The sequence below is a fragment of the Rhinopithecus bieti genome, unplaced genomic scaffold (assembly GCF_001698545.2).
Source record: "Rhinopithecus bieti isolate Rb0 unplaced genomic scaffold, ASM169854v2 scaffold_2432, whole genome shotgun sequence".
In the NCBI taxonomy this organism is placed as follows: Eukaryota; Metazoa; Chordata; class Mammalia; order Primates; family Cercopithecidae; genus Rhinopithecus; species Rhinopithecus bieti.
The window spans coordinates 635,429-652,013 of NW_016804136.1; the positions used below are offsets into that span (position 1 = coordinate 635,429).

The 16,585-nt window shown below is 40.2% G+C and overlaps 1 protein-coding gene and 1 long non-coding RNA gene across 5 annotated transcripts in view; one reads left to right on the top strand and one right to left on the bottom strand.

Moving 5' to 3' along the window:
* Positions 1–3,039, top strand: part of LOC108524788 (uncharacterized) — a 92,405-nt gene extending 89,366 nt beyond the window's left edge. Inside the window, exon 3 of the long non-coding RNA XR_001884128.1 lies at positions 2,952–3,039. This is a non-coding gene — a long non-coding RNA (uncharacterized LOC108524788). The remainder of the gene's footprint in view (positions 1–2,951) is intronic.
* SLC4A7 (solute carrier family 4 member 7) overlaps positions 1–16,585 on the bottom strand; it is a 110,668-nt gene that overhangs the window by 85,338 nt on the left and 8,745 nt on the right. The gene's annotated exons all lie outside the window — the stretch shown is intronic.

Below are 16,585 nucleotides of genomic sequence, written 5' to 3' on the forward strand. Positions count from 1 at the left end.
CACTGCCAGCTCCGCCTCCTGGGTCACGCCATTCTCCTGCCTCAGCCTCCCGAGCAGCTGGGACTACAGGCGCCCGCCACCAAGCCCGGCTAGTTTTTTGTATTTTTAGTAGAGACGGGGTTTCACCTTGTTAGCCAGGATGGTCTCGATCTTCTGACCTCGTGATCCACCCGTCTCAGCCTCCCAAAGTGCTGGGATTACAGGCCTGAGCCACCACGCCCGGCCCAGTTGTTTTTTTTGAAGTTACAACTTCACTTCATTCATTTTTGACAAAATACCTGTCAAATGCCCACATATGATTAACCATAGTCTGTCCGTTTTTCTTTCAGGTAAAACAGTGTTCTATGAAAATAACAGCTAGATGAGTTCACAATTCAGGCAATTAACCAGTGATTTTTCTCCAAACAATCATTCTATTTGGAACGCGGCAGAAATGTTTTTACGAATGCTTATTTTGTCATTCAGAATATTAAAGCAATACACAAAGGCAAAAATTTAATAAGATAATTAGTTTTTACTGCTTCATCAAAGTGCTCTTTGTATATATAGATTTGCTTCTTGGTACCGTCAATTCTATAAGGTAGCAAAATAGATATTTAATATTTTCTATAAAAATATCTATATTCCACAGCTAAGTCTTACTACCCAGCTCATCCTGGAGAATTCACTGATGACGTGCACTAAATAAGTAACACAATAAGAAATTATTCTTTCACAACTTTACATAGTGAGACTGACTGTAGGTAACAGGTAATAGACATGTCATCCACTTCAAATACAACTAAGGCTTCTAAACTTCTCCAAGAATAGAAATCCCAGTAACATCAACAGCTACATAACATATATAATTAATTACATATTTGAAATCTTCACCCTTGTTACGTGTGATATATACTTGGCAAATAAACATAAATCTGAAGAATCAAATACAAGAGTAAGACATATATCAGTCAATGACTTTAAATTCTCAATACATTAAGCCCCAAAGAATATCTGAAAACAATCAGGTTAAAAACCAATTTCTGGCTGGGCAAGGTGGCTCATGCCTGTAATCCTAGGACTCTGGGAGGCCGAGGCAGGCAGATCACCTGAGGTCAGGAGTTCAAGACCAGCCTGGCCAACGTGGTGAAACCCCGCACCTGTACTAAAAATACAAAAATTAGCCAGGCATGGTGGTGCCCGCCTGTAATCCCAGCTACTCTGGAGGCTGAGGAAAGAGAATTGCTGGAACCCAGGAGGTGGAGGGTGCAGTGAGCTGAGATCATGCCACTGCACCGCACTCCAACCTGGCAACAGAGTGAGATTCCATCTTAAAAAAAAAAAATTCCAAAATGACCTCTTGAAATATACTTCCTGTGGAAAAGCTTGGCCCTCCCCACCAGTACTTAAGAGATTAACCACCTAGTCAAGTACACGTCTGCGTCTGCCCCATTCCTCTCTTCCCCCACTGGATTATAAAAACCATAAGCATAGGGATTTGAGTGGGAGGAAGGGAAGGTTAAGCAACCTCAGAGGGAAAAGAAGAAGAAACTAGGTGCGCGTACAGACTTTTTGATTTCCCAAATACAAAATATTATACACCAAAATACGGAAGAAACACTTCTCCAACATTTCCCACTGTAAGTAACACTATCATGGACACTACTAAACCAATATTCCAATAAAATTTTAAAAATCAAGGTTTATAGGTGAAATAGGTAAATTAGTTTTAGTTTAATACATTATTTGATAAAATAAAAATATAAAGTAACTCAACAAATAAACGAAACTAACCAATAGGCTTTCGTTTGGCTAATTCTTTAAAGATTAATTTTCAGTATAATTTTATTTAATAGGAGGCATACACAGATATCTCATTTGATCCCTTAGTCTCTTCATTCCATTTTCAGCCTTCTAACATTTTTATGCAAATGGAAATATATATGTTCTTACAAAAAAGACAGCATTCATTACACATTTACTGTTTGTTTTTTCACTTAAACTACATTTTTAAGTAATTTATCAAATTAATCTGTAAATGGTAGAAAAATCCAAGGTTACAAAAGTGCCCCCAAATAAGCAAGCATTCCTCCCATTCACATTCTGTTGTGTCTTGAACTGTTTTTAGTTGCTACAGTTGCCATCATAACTTTAAATAATTTATTTCACATCTTGGTTCATCAATTTTAAACAGTATCTGTTCCACAATAAGAAAAGTAAGAATATTCTCTAACACAACCCATATCCTTTCATTTACAATCTCTCTTCCACACCTGTTTTATTTATTTATATACACACACACACACACACACGTGTGTGTGTGTGTGTGTGTGTGTGTGTATTTTTTTTTGAGACAGGGTCTTGCTCTGTCGCCCAGGCTGGCTGCGGTGGCACAATCTTGGCTCACTGCAACGTACGCCTCCCAAGTTCAAGCGATTCTCACGTCTCAGCCTCCCTAGCAGCTGGGATTATAGGCGTCCGCCACCACGCCCGGCTAATTTTTCTATTTTAAGTAGAGACCAGGCCTCTCCACGGTGGCTAGGCTGGTCCCAAACTCCTGGCCTTGAGAGACAGCCACCCGCCTAGGCCTCACAAAGTGCTGGGATTATAGGCATGAGCCACTGCACCCGGCCTATATTTTTTGTATCAAGAATCATAAGATTTACATTCTATTCAATATTTATAATAAAGCCTTCTAAGCTGTGTCCTCTGGTTAATTCTAAAACTGAAAACTCATATTAAAAAGCATATGAAGTACTAGAATTATTTAAATACGTATTGTCTAGTGCAGAACCAAGAATGAAAATTGGACCATCTGAATCAATGTCACGAAATCCCTACTGCTCACAAGAGACTATTTCAAACATTAAAATAAAGTAGATCCCTCTATTAATTTATTATCAAGAGTGTTTTCCCCTCATTTGTCTGAGTGATGTTCAGCTCATATTATTCCTTTCTCATTTTCATTTAAGGTCTTGAGAAATATGCTTCACAATGAATATATGGGTGATAAAGAAAATCTTTTCATGTTCAAAAATAATTTTACTCGATACGTATTTTGGATAGATACCTTCTCTCAGGTAATGCACCACGGCCTTCAAGAATCTAGTGCTGTTGACTAGAAGCCTAATATCCATCAGGTTTTGTTTCTTTGTTTTCCGCTTCTGGCTCAATAATTTCATGAAGATGTGTCTAGATGTGTGTCTTTTATTATTCCTTCAAGACTCCCAGTAGACCTTTACAACATGACTCACATATAATGAAAATAAAACGAACCTGTCCAAAAGTAATAAAATTATAACCAGATACCAAGAGCAAATATATTAAAGTGTAAAATACTAAAGATTTCACTTGTTACGTAAGCTGTAGGATTCCACTGTTTATAGGAAAATCCATCAATTTGAATGTGGAGCTAATGTAATGAAAACAGAACAAAAAAACAAAATTATCTTTATTTGCAGATGATGTGACTGTGTACCTAGAATGACAGATTCAACCAATTAGCACAAAAAAAAATTCATTTGGCCAGGCATGGTGGCTCATGCCTGTAACCCCAGCTACTTGAGAGACTGGCAGGGAATACTGCTTGAACCCAGGAGGCGGAGATTGCAGTGAGCCGAGACCACGCCACTGCACTCCAGCCTGGTTGACAAAGCGAGACTCTATCTCAAAAAAAAAAAAAACAAAACAAAACCAACAACAACAACAAAATAGATTCATTTGAAGGCAGCCAATTACAAGATAAATTAAAACCAAAAGCTTTTCTTTAAGCAGTAACAGGCCAGGAATGGTGATAATCCTGCAATTTTGGTAGACCAATGCTGGAGGATCGCTTGAGGATGGGATTTTGAGACCAGTCTAGGCAACACAGAAAGACCTCATTTACAAAAAAAACAAACAAACAAACAAAAAAAAAACAAAACAAACCAATAAAAGATGAATAGATAAGGAAAAAAGGTATACAAAAATGGACTAAGAATATGAACCATGGCTGGGCACAGTGGCTCACATCGTAATCCCAATACTTTGGGAGGCCGAGGCAGGCAGATCACTTGAGGTCAGAAGTTCGAGACCAGCCTGGCCAACATGGTGAAACACCATCTCCATCAAAAAAAAAAAAAAATTAGCCAGGCGTTGTGGCATGCTCCTGTAGTCCTGGCTACACAAGAGGCTGCGGTGGGAGGATCATTTGAACCTGGGAGGCAGAGACTGTAGTGACCCAAGATTGTACCACTGCACTCCAGCCTGGGAAACAGAGTGCGATTCTATCTGAAAAAAAAAAAAAAAAAGAAGGTCGGGCGCAGTGGCTCAAACCTGTAATCCCAGCACTTTGGGAGGCCGAGACGGGCGGATCATGAGGTCAGGAGATTGAGACCATCCTGGCTAACACAGTGAAACCCCGTCTCTACTAAAAAATAAAAAAAAAAAAACTAGCCGGGCGAAGTGGCAGGCGCCTGTAGTCCCAGCTACTGGGGAGGCTGAGGCGGGAGAATGGCCTGAGCTTGCAGTGAGCTGAGATGTCACCACTGCACTCCAGCCTGGGTGACAGAGCGAGACTCTGTCTCAAAAAAAAAAAAAAAAAAAAAAAAGAGTATGAACGAAGTAATTCCCTTATGTAAAAATACCAATGGCCAACAACTAAAGGGACACTCTCACTAGATGTTTAACAAATGGAATTTAAGACCCATTAGATTAGGAAAACAAATTTTTGTAATGGACCATACATGAGATTTAATTTTTTATTTCCATAAATTTTTTAAATTCACATTTAAAACTAGTAAACATGAGACAGAGACACTCTTCTACTTCCTACTTGGGAATGTAAATTACCCAAAACTTTGGAGAGTAAGCTAGCAAGAATTCATTTACAAATTTTTCAGCGTACATTTGGTGCAGCAATATTACTTCTGGGTATCTACTCAACAGAAACAAAATCAACAAAATATAAAGTCAAGAATGTTTGGGGTTTTTTAAGAAGACACGTTCGCAGGTACTGGGGAGCTCTGGTCAACCAACTCCTGCTCCTGACTCACATTATGTTCTTGAGTCATTGATGTTTGGTGTCACTGAGGAACAAGTTGGTCAGGAAGCAATACCATAGCCATGCTTCTAAAGATACTGGAAAGAACCAGAGGTGGCGATTCGACAAATCAGAATTATGCTAAGCAGTCGCAACGTAAAATCCCTTAAGATGTGTGCTGGCTGGAACAGAGGCGCAAAGGAAAAGAATCTTAAAAGGACCAGTTCAGATGCCTAAGACTTTGAGAATCACTACAAGAAAAATGGTGAAGGTACTAAAACATGGGATCGCGTCCACATGAGAATCTACAAGCAACTCACAGACTTGGAGAGTCCTTCCAAGACTGTTAAATAGATTATTTCCATCACTACTGCACTAGGAATTGAGGCCGAAGTTACCACTGCAGATGCTTAACTATCTAATAAACTGATTACGAGTTGGGTTTTAAAAATGTTTACTGTTCAAACTGGCAAAAACAAAGAATCTGAAAGCAAAAGACAGAGGAATGGCTCATTACCATGGAATATTATAACTACACTATGAATAATGAGTTACAATTACAAAGTCCCATGCAATAGATGTCGGTAAAATATTAAAAAAAAAAAAAAAAAAAGCAGGGCCCGTGCCCAGTGGCTCATGCCTGTAATCTTAGCACTTTGGGAGGCGAGGCGGAGGCGGAGGCGGAGGTGGGCGGATCACCTGAGGTTAGGAGTAGAGACCAGCCTGGCCAAGATGGCGAAACCCCGTCTCTACAAAAATAGAAAAATTAGGGCCGGGCGCACTGGCTCACGCCTGTAATCCCAGCACTTTGGGAGGCCGAGGCGGGCGGATCACGAGATCAGGAGATCCAGACCATCCTAGCTAACACCATGAAACCCCGTCTCTACTAAAAATACGAAAAATAAATTAGCCAGGCGTGGTGGCGGGCGCCTGTAGCCCAGCTACTCAGGAGGCTAGGGCAGGAAAATGGCTTGAACCCAGGAGGCGGAGCTTGCAGTGAGCTGAGATGGCGCCGCTGCACTCCAGCCTCGGTGACAGAGCGAGACTCCCGTCTCTTAAAAAAAAAAAATACAGAAATTAGCCGGGCGTGGTGGCAGTTGCAGTGAGCCGAGATCGCACCACTGCACTCCAGCCTGGGCAACAAGAGTGAAACTCCACCTTAACAAAAAGAAAAACAAAAAAAGCAAGTAAGCAAGCCCAATGTGGTGGCTAATATACGTAATCCTAGTGAGACAGCCAAATCAAAATGGCTCCCAAGAAAATATACGGGTTGCCTGCGCACTGGGAGGCTGAGGATGGGGTGGAGCCGCGAAAGTTCGCGCCATTTTCAGGGGGGAAGAGCCTGACCCCTCTCCTCCTGTTCCCATTTGCAGCGGGGGAAAAGCCTGACTCCTCCCGTTCCGGGATAGTAACCTGGGATTCAATTGGTGAGCTGGACAGCCTGTTAGCAGGACTCCATCTCACTTTGCTGTGTTCTTTTCGTCTGTTAAGTTCATAACCCCTCACCTTTCAAAATGTCTGCCTGCCTAATCTTTCCCTGTCCTATCTACAACACCAGCACTTTGGGAGGCCAAGGCGGGCTGATTGCTTGAGCTCAGGGGTTTGAGAGCCAGCCTGGGCAACATAGTGAAACCCTAGTCTCTACCAAAAACACGAAAATTAACCAGGCGTGGCTGATATCCCAGCTACTTGGAAGGCGGAGACACGAGAATCGCTTGAACCCAGGAAGCGGAAGCTAGTGAGTAGAGATTGTGCCACTGCACTCCAGCCTGGGAGCAAGACTCCCTCTCAAAAAAAAAAAGAAAACATGCTGTAAAGCCGGGCGCGGCGGCTCAAGCCTGTAATCCCAGCACTTTGGGAGGCCGAGACGGGCGGATCACGAGGTCAGGAGATCGAGACCATCCTGGCTAACATGGTGAAACACCGTCTCTACCAAAAAATACAAAAAACTAGCCGGGCGACGAGGCGGGCGCCTGTAGTCCCAGCTACTTGGGAGGCTGCGGCAGGAGAATGGTGTAAACCCGGGAGGCGGAGCTTGCAGTGAGCTGAGAGTGCAGCTCACTGCACTCCAGCCTGGGCGGCAGAGCGAGACTGCTCTCAAAAAAACAAGAAAGAAAACATGCTGTAGTTTTTTAATATCATATTTTCATGTTTTCGTAAGGATAAAACCCATTTGTGAGTTTGTGTTTATTTGAACACAAAATATAGAAAGATACATAAGTTAGTCTGTTTCAACAAATGTTTTTCTTAAGATATTAAAGATCTAATTCAATATAACATTTAATATAAAAGATAACTGATAATTCATTACGGGTGAAATAGTGACATTTTAGTCCGTTCTTCAAAACTACAATCAAGGCAGGGGGCGGTAGCTCACACCAGTAATCCCAGCATTTTGCAATGCCAAGGCAGAGGTCAGGAGTTCAAGACCAGCCTGGCAAACATGGCAAACCCCTATCTCCACTAAAAATACAAAAATTAGCCAGGCGTGGTGGCGGGCACCTATAATCCCAGCTACTCAGGAAGGTGGGTGAGGCAGGAGAATTGCTTGAACCTGGGAGGCAGAGGTTGCAGTGAGGCGAGATCGCACCACTGCACTCCAGCCTGCGCAACAGAGCGGGACTCCGTCTCAAAAAAAAAAAAAAAAAAAAGCCAGCCAGTCCGGCGCGGTGGCTAATGTCTGTAATCCTAGTGAGACAGTCAAGTAAAAAGAGCTCCCAAAATAATCTACGAAGACTGGGAGGATGGGGGATGGGGTGGAACCGCGAAAAGTTCGCGCCATTTGAAGTGGTGGAAAAACCGGGCCCCTCCTATTCCGGGATAGCAACCTGAAATCCAATTGGTGAGATGAACAGCCTCTTAGCCAGGATTCCATTTCACTTTGCTGTGTGGTTCTTTCTTTTTCGCCCAATAAATTCGTAACCCCTCACCTTTCAAGGTATCTGTGTGCCTAATCTTTCCAGGCCGTGTGACAAAAACCTGGTTTTTTCTACAATACCAGCACTTTGGGAGGCCAAGGCGGGCGGATTGCTTGAACTCAGGGGTTTGAGACCAGGCAGGACAACATGGCGGAACGCTGGTCTCTACCAAAAACACTAAAATTATCCAGGCGTGCCTGTAATCCCGGCCACCCAGGAGGCTGAGCCACGAGAATAGCTTGAACCCAGGAGGTGGAGTTTACAGTGAATCGAGATGGCGCCACTGCACTCCAAGCCCGGGCAACAGAGCAAGACTCTGTCTCAAAAAAAAATAGTAATAATAAAAAACAAACCTACAATCAATTCTTGTTTTAAGTAGATACAACTTCAATAAAAAAGCAAGTAACATTTTTGAAAAAACATTTCACAAGGTCAGCTACCTACAGAAGATGGTTCAAAATTTTCCTAACCATTTTCCCATTTTCCAAAAACTGATAGGCACAGTAAATAAATTAATTAAAATACTAACATTTTTACTGCTTTACAGTCATTGAATTATATAATCAAATTAACTGATTTTTTGAAGTCTTAAATTCAAGAAAAAGAAATACTACATAGCTTAAATTTCTAATTGTGAATTTCAATCGGCCAAAGGGCGGGGGGAAACCAAGAAATTTTAAATTAGGTAGAAAACTGTACAGGAATTAAAGTGATTAAGAAAGCATATGTGGTATACATTTAAGTTCCTTCACAGATGGGAAATTACTTTTTCTGTATAGGAATGTAATACAGGAATGTAATTAGATGAAATGATACTGCTGACAAAGCAGGGGCCCATGTTTCTCTTTGTATGACAGAAAAGGGGGGGTACATTAAGGTGCACAATTTTAATTATGAGAAGATATGTTTAAATTCTTTAAAATTTTTACTTTCTTGGACGGGTGCGGTGGTTCACGCCTGCAATCCTAGCACTCTGGGAGGCTGAGGCAGGTGGATCACCTGCGGTCAGCAGTTCGAGACCAGCCTGGCCAATATGACAAAGCCCTGTCTCTATAAAAAAATACCAAAATTAGCCATCTCCATAAAAAAAATACCAAAATTAGCCCAGCATGGTGGTGTGCGCCTGTAGTCCCAGCTACTAGGGAGGCAGAGACAGGAGAATTGCTTGAACCTGGGAGGCAGCGGTTACAGTGAGCCAAGATCACGCCATTGCATTCCAGCCTGGGCAAAAGAGCAAGACTCCGTTTCAAGGAAAAAAAAAAAACAAAATTGTTTTATTTTCTTTATATTTTCCTAAACTCTTTAGAAATAAAAATTTGGGAAGAATAATCTCCATTAATAATGGATGGGTAAGGAAGTTCGTTTTATTTAGTATTCCACAGTCATACACTGTGGTTGTTACTAGCTTTTATAATAGTCTTACACTAAACAATTTTAGGAGCAAGTATTATTCTCCCAAATATGTGAAAGAAACTTGAGACTCAGAAAAGTTAAATAATTTTCTCAAGGTCCCATTGCTTCAGCTTGGATAAGATATAATTTAAAATCATGTCCCACCTCCAGGGACAATGCACTTTTCACTGGGCCACTTACAAACATTATTTTTAATTCTCACAAAAACTCCTTATGGTAACACAGCTGATCATTATTCAAATCAGGGGTATCTGATTTCAAAGAGCCCAAGTTCATTCCACTAGGCCACATACCTTCCCCTATATTAAACTACATATAATTTTACTCATATGCCTTATTTATGGAATTGTAAGTAAAACATAATTAAATCAATCACCAAAATTTTCACTTCATTATTTTAAAACACTTTGCTAGCAATTCAGTAACAGCTAATAAAACTGAAATCACAGCAATAAGCAGCATAAATGTCAACAAGAAAAGAGGAAGGAGAAAGCCCATAAAACAAATGGAAACCTGTCTCACTTTAAAACATATGTTTCAGTAAGGAGTACAGCCAGTCCACTCCTTTCATACTGCTAAATAGCACTGCTGAGTTCACATTGCTTAATTTGGGCAACCATTTCAGTATTTTAACACCACTAAAATTTAGGCTTCACCAATATATAAGATCACCATCTAGTGGTTATGATTAGAACCATGGAATTTTTCTCTCTTGCTATGGTTATGGTTAAGAGAATGACTCTAAAGGCAAAGAAATTCTGAGTTTGAAAAAACTTCTCTAGTAGTTGCTTTAAGAAAGCTGTACATTTAATTTCATTCAGAAAAACAATTATCAAAGCAAAGTACTATTAAATATTTCATTTTTATATTAGCCAAATTTAGGACATAGTAGAGTAGTATTCAGATGGGCATTTTATAGGTAAATAAAATCCTCTCAGGTTCAAAAGATTCTCCTGCCTCAGCCTCCCAAGTAGCTGGGATTACAGGTGCATGCCACCACACCCAGCTAAGCTAACTTTTGTATTTTTAGTAGAGATGATTTTTCGCCATGTTGGCCAGGCTGGTCTTGAACTCCTGACCTCAAGTGATCCGCCCACCTCAGCCTCCCAAAGTGTTGGGATTACAGGCGTGAGCCACCAAGACCAGCCTTAAAAATTCTTATTAAGAGATTAAAACAGGCCGGGCGCGGTGGCTCAAGCCTGTAATCCCAGCACTTTGGGAGGCCGAGACGGGCGGATCACAAGGTCAGGAGATCGAGACCATCCTGGCTAACACAGTGAAACCCCGTCTCTACTAAAATACAAAACTAGCCGGGCGAGGTGGCGGGCTCCTGTAGTCCCAGCTACTCGGGAGGCTGAGGCAGGAGAATGGCGTAAACCTGGGAGGCGGAGCTTGCAGTGAGCTGAGATCCGGCCACTGCACTCGAGTCCCAGCGACAGAGCGAGGATCCGCCTCAAAAAAACAAACAAACAAACAAACAAACAAACAAAAAAAAGGGATTAAAACAATCTATACCTGTTTGACAACAGCTTCTAATTAATGACATAATCCAAAAAATTATCTCCACAAATTATATTATATTAGGATAAAATTAAGACTAGATACTGAAAAACTGTACATAAACATGCAATTCAATTTGTCAACCAATTTATTTTGGCTGAAGACAATATATGATCTAAGCTGACCTGTCACACTTAGTCAAGAGACTGAGGTGGAGGATTGCTTGAGCCCAGGAGTTAGAGCTGCACTGTGCTATGAAGCCACCTGTTAATAGCCACTGTACTCCAGCCTAGACAACTGGCTCTAGGAAGAAATTAATAGTAATTGTAATAATGTAGGTTCTAGATCTAAGATTGCCTAAATTGAAATCCTGGCTCTTCACTTACTAGGCTGGGTAGATTACTTGGTCTCACTGGATCTGTTTCCTCATCTGTATAATGGGGTAACAACAATACTTATACAAATGATAGGCTAAAAAAAAAATTAAGATGTTGCATGTAATGAATATAGTTTAGAAACGTTTCTGGTACAATATAAGCATTCAATGAAATACTAGGGGTGGGGCGTGGTGGCTCACTATTCTCTATTCTTTTCCTTTCTTTTCTAACACTTATAATCCACTAAATTGTTTTTACAAATTATTAGTAAGTCACAGTCTGCAGTTTGGAAACGATCCAATCTGCAGCAAGGAACAGATTCAGAAAATGAATATTTGGGGTATATCCTTCCTGAATTTTATTTAACAATAACTACATTAAAGCAGGCAGAGGCTAGTCGGGATTTCAGCCCCACAGCTATTCTGCTTGGAGAACAAGGTGAAAGGGGGCAAATTTGAAGCTTTTTTTGTTTGTTTTTGAGAAGGAGTTTCACTCTTGTTGCCCAGGCTGGAGTGCAATGGGGCAATCTTGGTTCACTACAACCTCCGCCTCCTGGGTAACTGGGATTACAGGCATGCACCACCATGCCCAGCTCATTTTGTACTTTTAGTAGAGATGGGGTTTCTCCATGTTGGTCAGGCTGGTCTCGAACTCCCAACCTCAGGTGATCCGCTCGCCTTGGCCTCCCAAAGTGCTGGGATTACAGGTGTGAGCCACTGCGCCCAGTTTCAAATTTGAAGCTTTAATACACCATCAACAAAGTGAGTAATAAAATTCCCATTACAGGTCCCAGGCCTGTATTTTATAAACTGTGGTTCATGTTACTTTGTTTCCGATGACAAACTAAAGCAAAAGCTTTGACATTTGAGTGATTGAAGGCATTAAACAGTAAATGACTCCTAACCAACAGGCCCAACAAAAATTTGTCAACCAATGCTCATCTTCTACACTTGATATGCCATTCCTGTAAGGCCGATCGAAAAAGCTGAAAATATTATCATTCTGGCTTTATATGAAAATCTTCTCAATGAACAGTATTTACTCCTCCAATCAGCTATTTATTCTAGATTAGCAGAGAGGCAGCAATCCCCCATCTGAAATTCACTGCTACCAAATTACAATCTCAAACTGCCCCTCACCGTTCACATCTCACAACCGTAACAAAGAAAGCACTGGCATGGTATAAAACAATCCCTCAGTGCTAATTCAGTCAATACTCATTTCTTAACCTTTTAAGCCATTTATTGGTAAACCAATTCAATTAGCAAATGATAGCAAATAAATTATATAAAAATTGAATACATGAGCTTAAGTCAGTGACAAGATATTAAATTTTAAAATGTCTTTTTTAAATTGAATGCAGCTGGTTGCAGCAACGCACGCCTGTAATCCCAGCACTTTGGGAGGACAAAGCAGGCTGATCACCTGAGGTCAGAAGTTCGAGACCAACCTGGCCAACATGGCGAAACCCTATGTGTACAGGTTGCATCACTGCACTCCAGCCTGGGCAACAGAATGAGACTCCGTCTCAAAATATATACATATAAATAAAAATATATATAGAAATAAAAATAAAATTAAATAAACTGAATGCAGTGATATAGTGTATAATTTGCATTTTCAGCCGTGATCTGAAATGATGAAATTTAAAAATAATTTCCTCCACTCCCTTTACGACCTCATCTCCCACTTCTTGACATCACACCTCCAATATGAATTCACATTCCAATGGGCCTATACTTTGCTATGGAATCATATTAAAATACTGTTTTAATTTCTAATCAATGAAACAATTTCTATTTGTATCTTACCTCTATCGAAATTGCTTTTCAAAAAAGAACTGAATCAGGCTGGGCACAGTGGCTGATGCCTATAATCCCAGCACTTTGGCAGGCCAAGGTGGGAGGATCACCTGAGGTTAGGAGTTTGAGACCAGCCTGGCCAACATGGCGAAACCCCATCTATACTAAAAATACAAAAATTTAGCTGGGTGTGGTAGCGCAAGCTAATAATCCCAGCTACTCAGGAGGCTGAGGCAGGGGAATCGCTTGAATCTGGGAGGCGGAGGTTGCAGTGAGCCCAGATCACGCCACTGCACTCCAGCCTGGGCGACAGGACAGAGGGAGACTCTGTCTCCAAAAAAAAAAAAAAAAAAATTAGAATCAGCTTAAAAAATAGAAGAAAATATCTATCTCAAAAATTGATAAGCTGGGCATGGTGTGTGTGTATGCACTATTAGTCTCAGCTACTTGGGAGGCTGAGGCCAGAGGACCACTTGAGCCCAGGAGTTCAAGGCTCCTGTGCACTATGATTATACCTGTGAATAGCCACCACAATCTCACCTATGCAAGACAGCAAGACCTCATCTCTTAAAAAAAAATGCAATTAATAAAGTCAGTACATATACCACCAGCTCTTTAAAACAAGTTGAATTACTTTAAAATTCCTACTTTACTGACCCCTTTGAGAAATCACATTTTTGTAAAATAGAAAGGCAGCTTATGGTCAGGCTCACACCCATAATCACAACACTTTGGAAGGCTGAGGTAGGCGGATCACTTGAGCTCAGGAGTTCGAGACCAGCCTGGGCAACATGGCAAAACCAAAAATACAAAAAATTAGCCAAGTGTGGTGTGCACGCCTATAGTCCCAGCTACTCGGGAGGCTGAGGTGGGAGGATTGTTTGAGCCGGGAGGGTGGGTGGAGGCTGTAGTGAACCGAGATCATACCACCACTCCAGCCTGGGTGACAGAGTGAGACCCCCATCTCAAAAAAAAAAAGGCAGATTGAGTATATTAACCCAATAAAATTCAATGCTACATAGTTATTCTGGAAATTCCTAAACATCTTAAAGTTATCTAATGATCCAAACACATATATAAAATGACAAAGTGTGTATGTGCACAAATTGTATGTGTACACAAATCAAAATTTAGAAGATTATCACTTTACCCAAAAAAATTCATGGTAATTATTTCATATTATAGAAAAAATATATAAATGGTAAATTTAAGATGAAACTATGACTATGAACCCTTTATAAAGTATAATTTATTATCATCCTGCCTCAACAGAATAACAACTAGAAACTATCTTATGCCTATTTGGCCAAACACTATGCTAAGCTCTCTGACTTTCTATACTCTGTACACTAAATTTTGAAAGTCTAACATTATCAAAAAGATACAGAAAGATCTCATCAAAACAGAATTAAACTGTCTACAACAAGCCAATAATCAGAAAGCAGTCTTAGGAAGTAAAATTTGTGTCTCAGAGAGTAAATAAGTGAGATAACAGAGGCCTCCATCATCATCCCCATTAAATAACTGTGATTTTGTTATCAGTAACAAGTCTACAGCAGATAAGAAATTCAATGATAAAACAGTTAAACACAGGGTAAGTTTTAAAAACAGTCTAAAGCTAGTGACAGTACTCTATTTTTAAAAGGAGAGATATATCACATTTTAAATATTTTGTCAAAATGGTTAAAACATTTAAAGGTAATCCCAGCACTTTGGGAGGCTGAGGAGGGCGGATCACGAGGTCAGGAGTTTGAGACCAGCCTGGCCAACATAGTTAAACCTAGTCTCTACTAAAAATACAAAAAATTAGCCCAGCATGGTGGCAGGCACCTGTAATCCCATCTACTTGGGAGGCTGAGGCAGGAGAAACACTTGAACCCAGGAGGCAAACGAGATCACGCCACTGCACTCCAGCTTGTGCGACAGTACAAGACTCCTGGAGACAGTGACTCCAGGAGACAGTGTGAGGCTCTGTCTCAAAATAAATAAAAGAATATAATTATATTATGCTTTAATTAGGCTTTTAAACATTTTTGTCAACATGTCATATCCTTTAAAATGTGAAGCTTTAGGCAATAAACCAGTATCAGGCCAGGCGCGGTGGCTCACTCCTATAATCCCAGCACTTTGCCAGATCACTTGTGGTTAGGAATTGGAGACCTGCCTGGCCAACATGGTGAAACCCCATTTCTACTAAAAATACAAAAAAATTAGCCAGGCATGATGGCACACACCTGTAATCCCAGCTACTTGGGAGGCCAAGGCAGGACAAACGCTTAAACCTGGGAGGTGGAGGTTGCAGTGAGCCAAGATTGCACCACTGCACTCTGGGCAACAGAGCGAGACTCCATCTCAAAAAAAAAAAAAAAAAAAAAATATCAAATCCCTACCCACAGAGTTATCTAGAATATCTAAATACCAGGGGTTTAAGGATAGTCAAGATTTTTTTTCTCTTTCCTCATTCTGTACACAAACTTTTAGAATTTTATTATGTAGGACACTCCATAGGAACACAGGCTGATTATTAAATAGCAAGTTTCCAAGAGGCACATTTAGTATTTTATACACAGTATTCTACCTGATCCTAAGACGAGCCCTATGAGATAAGTTTAATATAGTAATTCCAATTTGCAAATGAGAAAAGTGAGATTCAAAGATGTCAGTTGCCCAAAGCCACCTAAGTGGCAGATTAGAAATAGGGAACCCAGGTATATCTGAAATCCAAACATGTACTTGTTACATCTAGGTTAAGCCACCTCCAAATTTTACCTTGTTTTGAAAATGAGGGTTAGAGCCTATGATTATTTACTGAATTTCCTATTACTGAATAAATTGGCTCAATAAGATAAAATGAAAGGACAAATGAAGGCCAATTTTAGCCTGAATGAATCCCTTATTCCTAACAAATGACCAACTTCCCCAGATACAAACAGGCTTATAACAAAATCTTATTCCAAGGATACTGCTAATGGCATATGCAAAAATGGGTAAGGAAGTTTCTCTTGGACATTTTATAATTAAGGTCATTTGGGAATAATTATGAACAAAACAAAAATAAAGACAAAATATTACTGAAAGGACTCTACTGAGTCAGTGCATTGGCTAATTACAGCACCTGTATAAACATTTATGCATGGATTGGCAAGTTAGGGAGGCAGAGTCCAGGAAGGAAGAGGGTTCACAAACCTCAAAATCACAAAATTAAAAGCAGATGAACAAAAAAAATTATATTATGTAAGTAATAATTCTAAAGAATAGGATAGCATAATTTCAAACCAATACATATAACAGCTGACATCTAGAATCTGAAATTGCTTGTCATTGGTGGTTTTATAATCATATATATCAAGTCACTGCTTTTCATAAAGCAAAAATCACACGAGTATTAACATTTAAGCAAAATACCTAGTTTTCCAACAATAAATGTGAATTTATTTAGAAGTGGTGAAGATAGGATAAATTCTCATAAAATTTTCATTTTAATGGTGTTTAATATTCACTTGCCTAAAATTTTCTTTCAGGTTGGCCGGGCACGGGGCCTCAAGCCTGTAATCCCAGCACTTTGGGAGGCCGAGA